The 13,079-nt window shown below is 39.0% G+C and overlaps 1 long non-coding RNA gene across 1 annotated transcript; it reads left to right on the top strand.

Annotated features, from left to right (window-relative positions):
- Positions 1-371: 371 nt before the first annotated feature.
- On the top strand, positions 372-11,720 carry LOC139579478 (uncharacterized). The gene is made up of 3 exons (XR_011675760.1): positions 372-466; positions 11,227-11,304; positions 11,457-11,720. It is a non-coding gene; the product is annotated as an uncharacterized lncRNA (long non-coding RNA).
- The last annotated feature ends 1,359 nt before the right edge of the window (positions 11,721-13,079 follow it).

The raw sequence follows: 13,079 nt of genomic DNA, 5'->3' as shown, positions 1-13,079 counted from the left end.
ATTTTTAGACCTTAAGTGGGCATCAGGTACGGTTGGAATGTAAACCAATGGCATAACCGTCTTTTTGTGAGAAATTGCACTGGTGACTCAAAACATTTAAAAAGTATCAATAGCAATCACTTTAGATGAGGGCTGCAATAACACTTTACTAATGATTTGTAAATGGTTATAACATGTTGGACTAATGATGACTAAATGGTGAATTCACTATTTATCAAATCCTTATAAATGGTTTATTACTGTTTTTACATATGTAGACACTGGTGTGGTGCTGGATATAATTTAAATGAGTTAATAAAGTAGTGGAATTTCCCTTTTTATTTTCAATTTCAACCTAACCAATGTTATGAATTGATTTAACTGTTTTGTTAGAAATCGGAAGAGGTCCAACATCCTTTGTCCAAAGCCAATGAGACAAAACCAGAGACAGATGGCTCTTCAGGAGGAAACAGAGAAACAACCAAAGGTATAGTCTCCTGTTTTAAAGTCTTATGGCTGCAATCCCGCTACCGGGATGATATGACAACAGCCAGTGAAAGTGCAGGGTGCCAAATTCAAACAACAGAAATCTCATAATTAAAATTCCTCAGAAATACATGTGTCTTGTTGTTAATCCCACCAAAGTTTCCGATTTCAAATTTGCTTTTCAGCGAAAGCACTACAAACGATTATGTTAGGTCACCACCAAACCACAATAAGCACAGCCATTTTTCCAGCGAAAGATAGCTTTCACAAAAAGCAGAAATAGAGATAAAATTAATCACTAACCTTTGATTATCTTCATCAGATTACACTCATAGGACTTCATGTTACACAATACATGCATGTTTTGTTTGATAAAGTTGATATTTATATAAAAAAATCTGAGTTTACATTGGCGCGTTACATTCACTAGTTCCAAAAACATCAAGTGATTTTGCATAGCCACATCGTTTCAACAGAAATACTCATCATAAATGTAGATGATAATACAAGTTATACACATAGAATTATAGATATACCTCTCCTTAATACAACCGCTGTGTCAGATTTAAAAAAAAAACTTTACATAAAAAGCACACCATGCAATAATCTGAATCTCAGATTTAACAACATTTCTCCGCCATGTTGGAGTCAAAAGAAATACGAAATTACATCATAAATATTCCCTTACCTTTGATGATCTTCATCAGAATGCAGTGCAAGGAATCCTAGTTCCACAATAAATCGTTGTTTTGTTCGATAATGTCCATTACTTATGTCCAATTATGTCACGTTCCTGACCTATTGTTCCTTTTTCTGTTATTTATTTAGTTGGTCAGGGCGTGAGTTGGGGTGGGTTGTCTTTGTGTGTTTTTGTTTAGTCTAGGGGTGTTGTATGTGTATGGGGTAGAGAGGAGTGAGGTTGTCTAGTTATGTCTATGGCTGCCTAGATTGGGTCTCAATCAGAGACAGCTGTCATTCATTGTCTCTGATTGGGAGCCATATTTTAGGCAGCCATAGGCAGTAGGCTTTTGTGGGTAGTTGTCTATGTTGAACGTTTGTTGCTTGTCTGTGCACTTACGTTATTTAGCTTCACGGTCGTTTGTTGTGTTGTTAGTTTGTATATAGTGTTCGTTTTGTGTTTTCTCTCTCTTCTCAATAAAAGAAGATGTATTTTGCACACGCTGCGCCTTGGTCCTCTCTCTCTCCTCAAGACGATCGTGACAAATTAGCAAATTTTGCTAGCATGTGTAGTACACGTGTCCAAACGCTCGCGCAGATGCAGGCAAACATTGGACGAAAACTTCAAAAAGTTATATTACAAGTCGAATAAACTGGTCAAACTTAGTAGAGAATCAATCTTCAGGATGTTGTTATCATATATATCCAATAACGTTCCAACAGGGGCATTCTTTTCAGTCTCTATAAGTAATGGAACGCATGACGATATCATGAGGAAAGTGCGTGACCAAGAACTGGCACTCTGCCAGACCACTGACTCAAACACCTACACTACAGCTACACTACAAACATCATTTTACTTGGTTCCCTCAAAGCAATTGTAATTACAGTCCACCACACCATACCCAATAGTCTTCTGACTAGTAAGGGGTAGTCTGTGTTTCATTTCATTGTGTATTAGAAACCGTTTTTTGCCAGAGGTTGAATGGTTAGTTGGGCTTCTCAGGAAAATGTTTCAACAGTAAGCAAGGGGGTTGGGGATTAGTGAAGGATAAATGAGCTAAATGTTCCTCTCGCTAAAACATGTGCAACCTGTGCATTGACCACCCTCATTGCTGTAGCAGTCAGGTAACCATGACAACAGATGCTGCGACAGGGTCAAAGCGAACATTTGTCATGTCTCTGAGACAAGGAAAAGGGCCATCGCCTCACCTGAATTTGCATTTATACAGATCATGTAACACTTCGAACCTGTGTAGGTGGAGCAGAAAATGAGAGTGACGTGAAGGAGGAGAGTATGCTTATTAGCCTTTACACATAAAATATAATTTTATAAATGTATCAAGAGGCTATGAGGAGAATAAAACAAAGACAATAACGATCTGGAATAATTATTCCATAATATCATAGGAAAGGAATGCTAGTCAGTTGCAATTAACTGAAATGTGTCTTCTGCATTTAACCCAACCCCTCTGAATCAGAGAGGTGCGGGGGGCTGCCTTAATCGACATCCACGTGTTCGCTGTCCGGGGAACTGCCTTGGTCTGGGGCAGAACGACAGATTTTTTTTACCTTGTCAGCTCAGGTATTCAATCCAGCAACATTTCGGTTACTGGCCCAACACTCTAACCACTAGGCCTATGCTTTAAACAAGGCTGGTGTTGTTGCCCACTTTTTATATTTGGCTAAAATAGCCTATTGGTTTATTTTTGTTGATTATTGTCTGTGTAATGTATTGTTTAATAGCTTATTGGCTTCTTTTTGGATTCTTGTCTGTGTAATGTATTGTTTAATAGCCTATTGGTTTATGTTGAATTCTTGTCTGTGTAATGGATTGTTTAATTAGAGCAACGGGTCTATTTTCCTGAATTTCCGCCTGACTGACGTGGCCAAAGTAAACTGCCTGTTACTCAGAAAACACTTTGAAGGTTCTAGAAATGTTAAAATAATGTCTGAGAATATAACACAATTGATATGGCAGGCGAAATTACAAAGAAAAAGCAACCAGAATATTATTATTATTTAGGTCCCAGGCTCTTATAATGGGAAGCTATGGGTCCTATGCAATTCCAACTCCCAAATTGCAATTCCTATGGCTTCCACTAGATGTCAACAGTCTTTTTATAAGGTTTCAGGTTTGTTTCTTCAGAAACGAGCAAGAATTTTGAGTTTTTGTACAAAGACTCCCGGTACAATATCAGTCTGTTGGAACGCGCTTTCTAATTTTATTTTCTATTGAGCATACTACTTTCCGTGTGAAATATTATAGTTTATTGACATTTTAGGATACATGAGGATTAAATAGAAACATAGTTTGACTTGTTTGAATGAAGTTTAGCGGTAGCTTTTTGGACTCATCGTTTTGTTCAGAAATCCATTGGCTCCAAAACCGATCACAAAATCCAGACGAAAAGTCAAAATTGTATCACTAAAGTTCATAGAAACATGTCAAACGATGTTTCTAATCTTCAAGTTGTTTTTAGCATAAATATGCAATAATATTTCAACCGGACAATAGTGTTCACTTCACGGACGCGTGCCTCAAAGAAGGAAGGGACACCTGGCCATCCACCCTTAGAAAGAGGTCTTACTCTGTCATTCTTCATAACACAAGCCTGAAACAATTTCTAAAGACTGTTGACATCTAGTGGAAGCCATGGGAAGTGCAATCTCAGTCCTAAGTCAATGGATACTCTATTAGACATGCATTAGAAAACTACAAACTTCAGATATCTCACTTCCTGAATGGATTTTTCTCAGGTTATCGCATGCCAAAAGAGTTCTGTTATACTCACAGACATTATTTTAACAGTTTTGGAAGCAAGTCTCTACTTAGCTTCTGGGCCTGAGTAACAGGCAGTTTACTTTGGGTACGCTTTTCATCCGGATGTCACAATACTGCCCCCTGCACAAGAGAGATAATACATTTTAGCTCTCCCAAGTAAACAATCAGGTTTTCTTGCATTCATCATTAACAACTTAACTACGAAAGGATAATTTTTCTTTAAAAACCTCTTGGCGGACCGATCCCTTTAGCAGGATGATTTTCGTCAACATCCGGTGAATTGCAGAGCGCCAAATTCAAATTAAATTACTAAAATATTTAATTTTCATGAAATCACAAGTGCAATATACCAAAACACAGCTTAGCTTGTTGTTAATCCACCTGGCGTCAGATTTCAAAAAGGCTTTACGGTGAAAGCAAAGCTGTGAGGACAGCTCTCAGCAGACAAAACATTACACACAGCTAGCAGCAAAGTAGATTGGTCACGAAAGTCAGAAAAGAAATAAAAGGAATCGCTTACCTTTGATGATCTTCGTATGTTTGCACCCACGAGACGCCCAGTTACACAATAAATGTTCGTTTTGTTCGATAAAGATTATTTTTATATCCAAAAACGTCCATTTGGTTGGCGCGTTTTGTTTAGCAATCCACATGCTCGTGCGGTCACGACGGGCAGACGAACATTCCAAATAGTATCCGTAAAGTTCGTAGAAACATGTCAAACGTTTTTTATAATCAATCCTCAGGTTGTTTTTACAATAAATAATCGATAATATTTCAACCGGACGGTAGCCTTTTCAATAAAAGAGAGAAAGAAAAGGTCCCGCTCCTGGCGCGTGCGCATGCACAAATCTAAGGACATCTGGCTATCCACTGACGCAATGTGATCATTCTCTGTCATTTTTCAGAATAAAAGCCTGAAACTATGTCTAAAGACTGTTCACACCTTGTGGAAGCCATAGGGAAAGGAATCTGGTTGATATCCCTTTAAATGGAGGATAGGTTTGCAATGGAAAAGAGAGGTTTCAGAAAAACAGCACTTCCTGGTTGGATTTTCCTCAGGTTTTCGCCTGCAATATCAGTTCTGTTATACTCACAGACAATATTTTGACAGTTTTGGAAACATTAGAGTGTTTTCGATCCTAATCTGCCAATTATATGCATATTCTAGCTTCTGGGCCTAAGAAATAGGCAGTTTACTTTGGGCACGTTTTTCATCCAAACATCAAAATACTGCCCCCTAGTCTCAAGAGGTTTTTCTTAAGAAAAACTTTATTGGCACCCCTGTCTTCAATACTTTCTGCACCCTCCCCTTGCAAGGATAACAGCACTGAGCTTTTTCGATAATGTTTAAATTAGATTGGAGAACATCTTAGACCATTCCTCCATACGGAATCTTTCCAGATCCTTGATATCCTTCGGCCTGCCCTGTACTGTTAAAGCCTGCTTGTGCAGGATTGAAAGCCAACCTAAGGAAACATTTGAAGATCTCGATTCCCTAAATCTCACAAATCTCAGTTTTGGAAGATACTGCCAGTGTCCAAAAACTCATACTAGTGTACTTAATAGTATGCAAAAAAAAAAGATATTTCATAGTGTGTGAAATTACCAAAATAATACTCTGAATGAGTCATCTAATGCGCAACTGCATTGACTCCTGCCATTTGTTCATTTTGGTACAGTGCGTCAATTTATCTGATTATCAGCTGTTGTCAAACACATCGGAAAAGACGAGTGAATTGTACTAAATCAAACGGCAAAATAAGTATGTTAAGTTTGAAGCTCATCTGCATTTCCTGCGATGTAGTAAAATGATCAGGAACAAAAAAATCTTACACCTGTAGGCTGTTTCCAACCAGAGAAGTGTTTTTTTATTGGTTCAGCTCTCCTTTTAAATGTGCAGGCTGACACAATTTACAGGTAACTGCCAAAATAAAGGAAACATCAACATAAAGCGCCTTAAAAGGGATTTGGGCCAGAACAGCTTCAATACACCTTGGCATATATTCTACAAGTGTCTGGAACTCTATTGGTGTGATGTGACACCATTCTTCCACGATAAATTGTGGAAAACTGTCTCGGGCGCCGCTCCAGAATATCTCATAAGTGTTCAACTGGGTTGAGATCTGGTAATTTGAGACAGCCATGGAATATGATTTACACCATTTTCATGCTCATAAAACCATTCTGTGCCCATTCGTGCCCTGTGGATGGGGGCATTGTCATCCTATGGGAGCATAGTCATGGTAGCCAAAATAATGGACTAACTTATGGCCTGCCCAGCCTTTTTTTTACATGACCCTAAGCATGTTGGGATATTAATTGCTTAATTAACTCATGAACCACACCTGTGTGGAAGCACCTGCTTTCTATATACTGTGTATCCCTCATCTACTCAAGTGTTTCCATTATTTTGGCACTTACCTGTAGATTGCTTGAGAAATATTTTTGATAGTATTTATACTTTTTGTTTTACAACCATATTTGCATAAAACTCAATACATGTCAATGACCATAGCCTTTAAATGTTAAAATATCTGAGATTCTCTTGAACTGTTTATGCATTGAACTTTAACTAAACCATTGTTGAAATGTGCAGACTGACTCAACTTAGATTGCATGCATACAGCTTGTAGATACTATTTATACTTTGAAATTTAACTTAGTATAAATTAACATGTGTTTGAATGAGAAAAGCGGTAGCTTTTCAAAATGGTCCTGCTCCTTGGCCAATTAAGCTAAAGTACCAACTTTAGAACGTTTAGGCAATCCACATTTCAAGTTTTCTAAAACCATTATAAACTTTAAACAGTTGTAATTTGCATAAATTAGCATAACCGTTCATGGATTCAATGCCAACTGTAAGAACACAGTAGTATATATTTCACATGCTACTGCTCTTTAACCATTTCAGCTACAAACATTAAAACAATTCATATTTTAAAAACTTGATAAATTATAACTATTTAAATGTGCATGAATTAGCATTTAAGAGCCCACCAACATTAATCGTAACTCTTGAACCGTTCAAACTAGATTAACCAAACCAACTATCAAATGTTCAGGCTATCCTATCCTATCAACCATTAAGAATACAAGACAAGCTAAGAAGTGCACACATTTTGTTTGGGACATGTAATTTTCTAGTTATTGTTATTCCCCTTCCGCTGCCACCTGTAGCGCCAAACCCATAAAAGCTACCAACACCAAACCAACTTTAAAATGTGCAGAATTACTCACAATTGATTGCTTGTATACAGCTTTTGACACTATGTATACCTTTTGAACTATACACACTTAACATTTGCATAAAAGCTCCATAGACCTCAATGGGAAATATTTAAATGTGATACTGTCCGTAGCCCTTTCCTACAGTCAAATAACCTAGTGGCCTCATGGGTGGAATGTTATTCATATTTTTCAGAATTTCATAATTAATTAAAAAAAAATCATAAACCCGCCGAAAATCCGGTGATTCTATGTCAAACGGTTTGGTTAAATGTCTGTCTTCTGTGATGTATATGAAGTGTAATATTGGGATGCAACCTCAAAATGTAATACATTTCAAATCTATATCTGACATGGTGTATTCTTTGTTTAAGCCCATAACCATGTGTATGTGAGGTGTATAATTTGGTTTCAAAGTAGATTTGTTTAAGACTACCAAGAAATACTGTGTGACCCTGATTTAGCCCACTGCAGTAAAAGGTTAAACCATTTAATTCTTAGGGATAGGCGTCCCATTAACGGGACAGTTGTAAATCATGTAGCGCCTTGTGTCATGATCGCAGATTTTAGAGAACAAGAAAATGTTGGTACATATAAGTGTCTTATATCGTCTGAAAGCTTAAATTCTTGTTAATATAACTGCACTGTCCAATTTACAGTAGCTATTACTGCAAAAAAAATGCCATGCTATTGTTTGAGGAGAGCTCCTAACAACAAAACACTTTTTTTCACCGCGATAGGTTTGATAAATTCACCTCTGAAGGTGAAATGTGTACTTATATTCTGAAATCTTGCTCTGATTTATCATCCAAAGGGTCCCAGAGATAACATGAAGTGTCGTTTTGTTAGATAAAATCCCTTTTCATATCCTAAAAAGGTCCATATAGCATGCACGACCGATTTTGTATTTCCACTCGTTCAATTTGCAAAGAAAGGAATCTGTGAAAATCTAACCCTAAATGTTGTTTCAACCAGTCAAATCACATTCGTATTTATTCCTCAGAGATCCTAGAACGTAACCAGACTTCACTATATCATTAGGGGTGTAGTATATCCTATAGGACACCAAATTTGGACAGAGAGCAACGCCTTCATGGCATGTCGTTGACGCGGCCGGTCTTCAGTTGATCGACTGCAACTTTGTCAAATAAGCACCAATCGGGGTCAAACAAAGCTAGCTAGATAGCCAATGAACTTGGCTTTACAGTAGTGCCAAGAATATGGAGAGTTATGAATACTGGGTGTTTTGCAAATGTTGAACTTATAATATGGCTACTAATACTGGAAAAGCTAAATCAAGGTCTAAGTATACAGATTTGACAATATTCTTGCAGAAAAATGTAATGTGAATGTGAATGTCTCCTTCACGATTTGCCCAAATGTATCTGGGTGACTAAACACTAAAAGTAATGTGGTTTGCTTGTACTTCAAGTTATCCGTCTGAAACTTTGCACATACACTTCTGCCATCTTGTGGACACTATCGGAATTACAACCAGAGTGATGGCTAGATTTGGGGCCTTTCTCTTGCATTTTAAAGATGGTTAAAGACAGTTGTTTTTTTCTTTGTATTTTCTTCTACCAGATCTATTGTGTTATATTCTACTACATTCAATTCACATTTCCACAAACGTCAAAGTGTTTCCTTTCAAATGGCACCAAGAATATGCATATTCTTGCTTCAGGGCCTGAGCTACAGGCAGTTAGATTTGGGTATGTCATTTTGTGTGACTCTGATTTAGCCCACTGCAGTAGAAGGTTAAACCATTTAATAAGCTACAAACATGAAACCAACGTTGAATTGTGTAGACTGACTCAACTTACACTTCTTGTCAAAAGCTTTTGATATGAATACCTGTTGAACTATAACCATTTCACATTTGCATAAACACTTTGGCTCTGACACAGTTCTTGAAACTTTCATGCTACAAAAAACACACCAACACTGAAATGTGCAGAGTGACACACATTTTCTTCAGGACATTTCCTTTTCTAGTTATTATATTGTTATTTAATTGTTAGGCCACTATTACCCCTTTATCACCCCTGTACTACCGTGCAGAAAAAGGTATCGGAGCATCAGCTCAGAGCAACAGGCTCTGAGACAGCTTCTACCAAGCCAAGCCATACAACTGATAAATAGCCACACGACTGCTATATAGTTAATTAAATGGTTACCCAGACTATCTGCATTGACCCTATCTTGCACTGACTCAATGCACACTCAGAATACTATATACACACACTATATAAACACTCAAACACTACATTGACACTCTCACACAAAACCCACACACATTCACATACACTGCATGTGCACACAAACATACTGAAATTACACACACATTTTAAATAGTTTATTTGGATCCACAAATCAAATTAAGGAGGATCCAAACATCTCAAAAGTCCCTGTATATATCACCTTGTTCTCCAAAGAGCTAGGTTGCCCACAACAACTGAAACAGAGAAGTACCTAGCTTTGCTTTGGTCATTGGCAGGCCAGCAATCTGGAGGCCATGTTCTACAAGCTAATGTACAGTGCATTCGGAAAGTACTCAGACCCCTTGACTTTTTCCACATTTTGTTACGTTAAAGCCTTATTCTGAAATTGATTCAATTGTTGTTTTTCCTCATCAATCTACACACAATATTCCACAATGACAACGCAAAAACTGAAATATGACATTTATAAAAGTATTCAGACCCTTTGCTATGAGATGCAAAATTAAGCTCAGGTGCATCCTGTTTCCATTGAGCATCCTGGAGATGTATCTACATCTTGATTGGAGTCCACCTGTGGTAAATTCAATTGATTGGACATGATTTGGAAAGGCACACACCTGTCCACATAAGGTCCCACAGTTGACAGTGCATGTCAGAGCAAAAACCAAGACATGAGGTTGAAGGAATTGTCCGTAGAGCTCTGAGACAGGATTCTGTCGAGACACAGCTCTGGGGAAGGGTACCAAAACCTTTTGCAACATTAAAGGTGTCCAAGATCACAGTGGCCTCCATCATTCTCAAATAGAAGAAGTTTGGAACCAGCAAGACTCTTCCGAGAGCTTGCCACCCGGCCAAACTGAACAATTGGGGGAGAAGGGCCTTGGTCAGGGAGGTGACCAAGAACCCGATGGTCACTCTGACAGAGCTCTAGAGTTCCTCTGTGGAGATAGGAGACCTCCCAGAATGACAACCATCTTTGCAGCACTCCACCAATCAGGCCAGACTGCCTGCTTGGAGTTTGCCGAAAGGCACCGAAAGACTCTCAGACCATGAGAAACAAGATTTTCTGGTCTGATGAAAACCAAGATTGAACTCTTTGGCCTGAATGCCAAGCGCCACGTCTGGAGGAAACCTGGCACCATCCCTACGGTGAAGCATGGCAGTGGCAGCATCATGCTGTGGGGATGTTTTTCAGTGGTTGGGACTGGGAGACTAGTCAGGATCGAGGGAAAGATGAACGGAGCAAAGTACAGAGAGATCCTTGATGAAAACCTGCTCCAGAGCGCTCAGGACCTCAGACTGGGACGAAGGTTCACCTTCCAACAGGACAACAACCATAAGCAAACAGCCAAGACAACGCAGGAGTGGCTTCGGAACAAGTTTCTGAATGCCCTTGAGTGGTCCAGCCAGAGCCCGGACTTGAACCCGATCGAACATCTCTGGAGAGACCTGAAAATAGCTGTGCAGCAACGCTCCCCATCCAACCTGACAGAGCTTGAGAGGATATGCAGAGAAGAATGGGCAAAACTCCCCAAATACAGGTGTGCCAAGGTTGTAGCGTCATACCCAAGAAGACTCGAGGCCGTAATCGCTGCCAAAAGTGCCTAAAAAAAGTACTGAGTAAACTGTCTGAATAATAAAATAAAAAAATCATGAATTACCAACATTTCTAAAAACCTGTTTTTGCTTTGTCATTATATGCTGTTGAGTGTAGATTGAGCAGGGGGGAAAAAACAATTGAATCCATTAGAAATAAAGCTGTAACGTAACAAAATTTCAAGGGGTCTGAATACTTTAAGGCACTTTATTTAGTTGTGAAAACACATTAATATTAATGTTCCCAAACAGATTCCACTTGGCTTTGGATATTGTGGCTTATATGGACTACTGTCCGTTCCTTCCTGCCCTTTAAAGGCCAGCAGTCAGGTAGGCTACTGCCAACAACATGTCATCAATTCAACTGCAAATAATGCATTCAAGCCTAGTTGGCCTACTATTCTATGAGGGAAAAAATATAACTAATGGGAATATTAAATAACTTTAAACTGCAGCACTGACAATAATGTGTTTTCCCTTAGTACTTCCTGTTCCAGACCTGCTGACTGTTGACTCAGTGGACACCACATCAGCTGCTGTTAGCTGGAACCAGCCACCAGCATTGGACCAAACCCAACATCATTACCAGATCTCCTACCGCTGTCCAGGGACAAAACCACACATCACTACCACATCTTCACACAGCATCACTCTCTCTGACCTGAAACCTGCCACTCAGTACTCTGTTACTGTCTGCACTGTGCTGGAAAATGGAAAGCAAAGTCAACTGGTGTCAACAACCCTCATCACAAGTAAGTTCTCTACTTAAAAATGATGTCTAGTGTCAAAGTAAAACAAATAAAACTAATGTAAATGAACTAATGAGTAACAATTTATTGTGACTACATACCCATAATGCATTCTCTAATATTACTATGGGTCCCACATATGCATTCAGTGTAAAGTCCAATCTATTTTTCTATTCATAAGGCGTTTATAGCTTGTGGTAATTAACTGTGCAGTTAAAAGGAGCAAAAGGATCGTGGATTGTGGCTTGTGAAATTATCGACACATGAAGTGAACAGCTTTGATTTTAGGAGCAGGTACCTTGTAAAAGATGGCCATGTGTCATGTGTTTGCAGACGGAAGGAATAGGTTATTGAAGAGTCTTTGAATTTAAAATGTTGTAACTGTGGTGGGGATTTCCCAATTCCCTGACTGCCCTGTTGGGGTGAAAGAGTTTGAGGTGTCAGGAATCAGGGCTGTACAGCAAATCTCCTATGTGAAGGAGGTGAAGCGAGTTGAAAGGGCAAGAGGCCACAGTTCTGAAGAAGATATGGCGGAGGATGCACCACAACCAGTTGCAAATGTTACGAATCAAGTGATCTGGATACACGTATTGTGATAAAGGTGGATTTTGTATAATTTATAGCCACAGTTGTTAAATGTACTGCACAAGTATCCAAGAAGCCTAAAAAGCTGGACATTATTTTATCTGCAGCCTAGAACTGTTTGGGCTTCCAAGACTTAACTGCAGAAGCACTGCAAGGACTACTGTCGCCAGGAAATGTCCCGCAACCACAGGATCCTTCTGAGCCTGTGTAGAGACCTGATTAAAATAGAAAAGCAGGCTGATTTAGTTTAATTAACATTTCCTTACTGATAGTGTGTATGGATTTCTTAAATATTTTTTTTACCCCGCATTTTTTCCTTTTAAGATACTTATTATCTATAAGTACAGTAGGTGGCGGAATGCACATTTAATTGTTGCAAACGCCATTACACCAAAGATGAAGACTAAGAAGTGCATGTCAGAGCAAAAACCAAGCCATGTGGTCGAAGGAATTGCCCGTAGAGCTCAGAGACAGGATTGTGTCGAGGCACAGAACCTGGGAAGGGTATTAAAACATTTCTGCAACATTGAAGGTCTGGAAAAACACAGTGGCCTCCATCGTTCTTAAATGGAAGAAGTTTGAACCACCAAGACTCTTTCTAGAGCTGGCCACCCGGCCAAACTGAGCAATCGGGGGAGAAGGGCTTTGGTCAGGGAGGTGATCAAGAACCCGATGGTAACTCTTACAGACCTCTAGAGTTCCTCTGTGGAGATGGGAGAACATTCCAGAAGGACAACCATCTCTGCAGCACTGCACCAATCAGGCCTTTAT

Source organism: Salvelinus alpinus, chromosome 6 (assembly GCF_045679555.1).
Source record: "Salvelinus alpinus chromosome 6, SLU_Salpinus.1, whole genome shotgun sequence".
NCBI classification, from domain to species: Eukaryota; Metazoa; Chordata; class Actinopteri; order Salmoniformes; family Salmonidae; genus Salvelinus; species Salvelinus alpinus.
This window is presented reverse-complemented; position numbering and strand designations above follow the sequence as displayed.